Below are 6,020 nucleotides of genomic sequence, written 5' to 3' on the forward strand. Positions count from 1 at the left end.
TTTCGAAAACTGATTTTCAAGCCATCAGGGGCCAACTCGAGCGGCCTGAAGCGGCCAGGCAAATTTTATGCGTGGTTATAGAATCCGGAGTCTCAATTTCCAACGAAAGTAGAACCATAAATAGCCAATTTTTTGGCGAACGTCAGACGCTTTCGTGAAATCTTTGGGAATATATTAAAGTCTTTGTGAAGTCTTTGAGATTCTTTAATTTTTCTATCTTTTTAAATCTTGAAATTTCTATGAAATCTTTTGAATCTTTGAAAATTTTTATAAAATCTTTGAAATCTTTGTGAAATCTTTTAAATCTTTGTAAAATCTGTATTTAATCTTTGTTTGTCGAATCTTTTGTATTAGTTTGAAATCATTAAATTATTTAAAATCTTAATTAAAACTTTTGAAATCTTCTAAAAATGTTGTAAATTATTTAAAATCTTTGAAATCTGTTTGACTGTACCCATTTTGAAATCTTTGAAATTGTTGTATTGGCATCTTTATGAAATTTTTATGAAATCTTTGAAATATTTAAGAAATTTTTCTGACATATTTTGTATTATTTTAAAATCAACAAAATAATTAAAATATTTAAAATGTTTGAAATTTTTTTTTAATTTTCGTTTGTGAAATATTTTTTGTTCGTTTGAAATCATTGAAATCTATTTGAATATTCACAAAATGAAAACCTTTTGAAATATTTTAAAATCGTTTAAAATCTGTAAGGTGTTTTGAAATCTTTATGAAATTCTTGTGAAATAATTGAAATCTAGTGTGCACGCCCCTTTCAATTCTTTAAAATCCTCGAAATCGAAATTTTGAAGCAATAATTTTTATAATTTGTAAGTTGAATATCAAAAAAAATGTATACTTCAAAGAAGAAATAAAAAACTTACGAGATTATTGCAACCTATAAAATACTAAGTACAGTCTACAAAAAATGCCCTGAAAAGATGAATTATATCTTGATAAATGAAAAACTTTTCAGTAGCAAGATTTTTTCTAGACGAGATGTTTCTTTCATAACAGACTTGAAGATTGAAATCACTTCTTACATGTCAATAAAATAAATGTTTTAAAAGCAAAAGAAAACTCAAATTCAAGGATAATTTACTTGTTTTTAAGATTTTAAAGATCGCTGGACACCCTGTATAAACAAACTAAGCGTCGGATCGATAAACCAACAACACCGTTGCATTCGTCTTAAAAATATCTAGGTGTTATATTTTTATAACCATTTGTTAAACAATTATCGCATATGTTGTGTAGCGTAAATTTGCTACCGTTCAACTGAATATTATACAAACAATTAATTTAATTTCTTATATCCAGTAAATTATTCGTTTAATTTAAAATAAAGTATGATTGAGCATATTTATCTTATTAGAAATTATCAAACTTGGCGGGATTTAATATTATAAAGAAAACAATGTTTTTTTTTATTAATTACAAAAGATTTAAATCCATATCTACAGGCAAACAGTAAATGGACGCCAAACAAGAAATACGTTGATTATTTAACAATTTTTTTAAACCGAAAAATGCACGCCTAGATGTTTCGAAAACGAATTTAAAGGTGTTTTTAATTTTTGATATGACTCTTAATTTTTTTAAATTAATTACAAAAGTTTCAAATCCATATCGGAGGCAAACTTCAATGTCGTATAAATTGTAGGAATCTTTAAAAATACGCTAAAATATTTCAAAAGTAGTCATGAAAATTCTGAAATAGTTCTAGATCTGAATTCAATAGTGTAAATATTTTTAACCCATAGAATAATGTATTAAAAGAAAAGCGACTGAAATGGTCTTTTTATTTAAAAAGCAACTGAAAGTGAATGTATGGGAGTGCTGATTGTTCTTGGTAATTACTTAATATACAATCAATTTATTAATCAATTGATAAAATAGCAGTTATTTAGAGTTTTGATTTTTGCTTTCTCTTTTTGCTTACAATTCATATTTAATAATAATCACCTCATTTTATTCTTGGAAGGATTCTCTATCATTATATTTGGGTGGTGTTGATTAGAATGTAAACTATCATTGTTTATAATAATAATAACTGTATGATTTCTACATTAATATTTATAATTAAATCCACCCTAAATAGAAAGAAAAAAGTAAACGCGTAAATAACTATTGTTAAATCAAAAATTTTAACCTGAATGATTTTTTTCTGAAGTGTGCTTAGAAGCCTCAGTCAAAATCTATAGAAATTAATAATAGATCTATTTTTGTAGATTTTATAAATAATTTTAAATATAGGCAACTTTTGAGGTTGATTGTACGTCGTATACATCCTTAAAGTGCTTCTTTACAGAACTTGCCTGACTTTTGCCATTTTTTTAAATCTCTGATTTTTCCCTGAGTTTTCCTGGACAAAAAAATTCCCTGAATATTCCCTGATTTCCCGGTTTTCCCCGACCTGCAGCCACCCTGTAAAAAGAAATCGAATTTTCTCTTTTCCAAGAGGGGGGCACAAGATAAGTTCTTATTGGGTATATTTACCATGCCAGTACCAACTTAAGAAAACACATGTTTTTTTATTCTTTGACTAAAAAGCATGCATGGATTAAAACTTCCGAGGAAGAATCATGGATTGATTTGCAATGAAAATGTTGAAATTAAGATTAAATCTGAAATCGTAGACTGTGCTAATGAGCGTAGACCGTGCGATATACGGATATATGAAGTATATATTCTTTATTAATAAAGAGATGTTCGATAAGATGTGTAAGAATTGAGAAACTTTAAAATTAATTCAGCCTATTCCCTGCTTTTGCAATGTAATGCCATTCTTCGCATCAGGAGTGAAGACGAGCCTTCGGAATCCATCTGACATCTGTTACTTAAAAACGAATAAAGCTACTGTAATCTGTTACGCGTACGTACGTAATCCTCGCTCGTTACGCACAAATGCATATAACCCTTGATAAACATTGTATATTTATGTATCACTTGGCAGCGAACCGTAACCAAATCTTTGTCTCGCTCTCGACTGAATTCGTGTTATCGAGTGCTCTACTCGCACTAGAAAAGTCTACCGGTGAAAAAATAATGCCTACTCCTGGTGTTGCATAGATTTACTGCGCGAGTGCCACATTCACCAAGGCGACCGAGAAATGGACCGATCTTTTAAGTGGGAGACGCCACGTTAAATGGGTGAGACGAGTTCAAACGAGATCTCATTTGAGAGAAACGGAGAAAGATAGAGAAAAAGGCTAAAAGATAGAAGCAGAGATTCGGCGTTAAAAAGAAGACCAACAGGGAGGGGAAGGCGAAAGATAGAGAAATAGAGATAGAGCCAGAGAATCAGGGAGAGGCCAGGAAGCAAGGCCAACGGATAAGGATAAGAATATTTGAAAATAGATCGATTAGAGCAAAACTAAAAGATGGAAAATGAAGGGGGGGAAGGAAAAGAGGGGGGTGGCAGGAAAGAGTTTTCGAACGGTGCAGCGGTGTGGCAGGGACGCGCAGGGTCGATGCAGGGGAGACTGACTGGGAGAGGGATGTTGCACAATAACCTACCGCCACCTGCACGCTGCACTCGTTTCATCATAGCTCCAACGGTAGCTCTTGTCTTACTTTCGCCAATTAAAACTGCAATTGTTGAACGCTAATATGAAATTCCCCGATTATTGAGAGTTCCTCAACAATTTTACTGAACGCATCGATTAATACGACCACGTATCAACCACGTAAACTCTCATCGAAGAGAGAAAAATTAGTCCCTAGTGCTGAGGCGGCGGAGCCCTAGGAGGTACAGGGGGCATTGCCCCCCCCCTCCCATAGGAATTGACCAGGGCGGAACAATGTATTGATCTGCCCCTTTCTGAAATCGAATGATTAAATTCTTCGGATAGTGGGAACTGGAAATATCTTAATTCTTTCTTGCTTTGTGAAATCTTTGAAATATTAATTCTAGGATATTTGTGAAGCAATATAAGTCTTTCTGATCGATTTTATATATATCCGGCATATTTGCAAAATATTTGAAATCTTTATCAGATCTTATATTTGTCAAAACTTTATAAAATCTCCGGAAATCTTTGAAATATTTGGCAATATTTGTGAAATTATTTCAATCTTTTTTAAATGTTTGGGAAGTCATTGAAATATTTGTCTTTTTGTAATCTATCTAAAATCTTTGTGAAATATAATTTAAATCCTTCTGAAATCAGTTCAGTTCAGTAGAAGTATTTGTAAAATCTTTTAAATATATCCAAAATCTTTGAACTATTTGTGAAATTATTGAAAACTTTCTGAAATATTTGAGAAATGATTGAAGTCCTTGTGAAGCCTGTTAAATATATCGGAAATATTTGAAATCTTCGTGAAATGATTAAGGAAATATCGAAATCTTTGAAATACATTGGAAATCTTTGTGAAATAATGGAAGTCTTTTTGAAATCTTTGAAGTCTGTTTTAAATCCTTGCGAAATATTTGAAATCATTGTGAAATCTTTGGAATATATGGGAAATCATTGAAATCTTTATGAAATTGTCGTAAAATCTTTGCAGATACACTAAACATCTTTGCAAAATATTTGAAATCATTATAAAATCTTTTTAAAATCTTTGCGACTTCTCTACAAAACTTTACGAAATATTTGAAATCTTGGTGGAATCTTTTTAATCTATCCGAAATATTTACGAAATCTGTAAAATCTTTAAGTAATCTTTGAAATCTTTGGCAATATGAATTTTATACCTGTCTTTATTATTTATATTAATTTTTTACATTGTATAATATGATTATACTATGACCAAATTATAGTATTCAATATTATAAGTCATGCCCCCCTCCCCTCTAGAGAAAAAATGCACCGCCGTTTCTGCTCTAGTCCACACATGCCCGTGCAAATATAGTGTAATGTCTCCACTCAAATCTTTCTCTACTTTTGAAAACAACATGGACTCTACACGTTCTCTAAATGTAGATGAGATCTTAGGCACAGGGGGAAATGAACCCACAAAGGTTTGGTTTAAAACTCTAGCACACAATTGCGTGGCTTACGGCGGCCTTTAAAGATACACAATTTTGGTGAAGAGGAAAAGTTTTTTAATACCAAAAAGTAGAATCTCAGATACCGAGAATTTTTTTTCATGTCGAAAATTTCGATTTTCACATGCTGGCAAAAATAATTATTTAAACATTATTTTTAGTCATATAAATGGCTTTACGCTTGCAATTTTTAAACTCTGAGTACAGATTCGAAATCAGCGACGTTCGGAAGCCCTATAATGTTGTTTCTCATAAATGTATATTTCATTTTTCTGCATTATCAAATTGCAAACTTAAAGTCATTTATATTGCTAAAAATAATGTTTAAATGATTATTTTTGCTACCATGTGAAAATCGAAATTTTCGACATGAAAAAAATCCTCGGTAACTGAAATTCTACTTTTTGGTATTAAAAAACTTTTCCTCTTCACCAAAATTGTGTATCTTTAAAGGCCGCCATAAGGCACACTGAGAAAAAAATTTAGTATTCGCAACAAAACCATTTTTTTAAGCAGTTTTTGTTGTCAGAGCAAAATTTTGGTTTTTAGGACAAAATTATTTTGTTGGCGAAAAAAAATATTTGGTTCTCAATACAAAATTATTTTGTTAAGCCTTATTTTGTTGTCCTGAACAAATTTTTGAGGAGCCAACGAAACTATTTAGTCAGGCCAACGAAAGATACAACCACGCGTGCGCACTCGTTCAGTGGGACCGCGTGCACAAGTGTGCAAGTTACTTTCCATGATGGCGGACAATACCGGTGAAGTCGGTGAGTGAATCATGGACATAGGAAACAAGGGACTAGGCATGCCATTGCGGTGGTGATACAATGGGGGGGGGGGGAGTCCGCCACCTTTTGGTGTCCCGCGACAAACATGGCAGCGCCCACATGTTTATATTTTCATGCACAGTTTGTCGGCAAAAATGCTCGCGCGCATAATCAAATGGCACATCGTAAGATGGCGACTCTCCCACTCATGGAATTCTCCCCCCTCCCGTGGATTCAACCCCGCTCGCCCA

The sequence above is a fragment of the Belonocnema kinseyi genome, chromosome 10 (genome assembly GCF_010883055.1).
Source record: "Belonocnema kinseyi isolate 2016_QV_RU_SX_M_011 chromosome 10, B_treatae_v1, whole genome shotgun sequence".
Classification (NCBI taxonomy): domain Eukaryota; kingdom Metazoa; phylum Arthropoda; class Insecta; order Hymenoptera; family Cynipidae; genus Belonocnema; species Belonocnema kinseyi.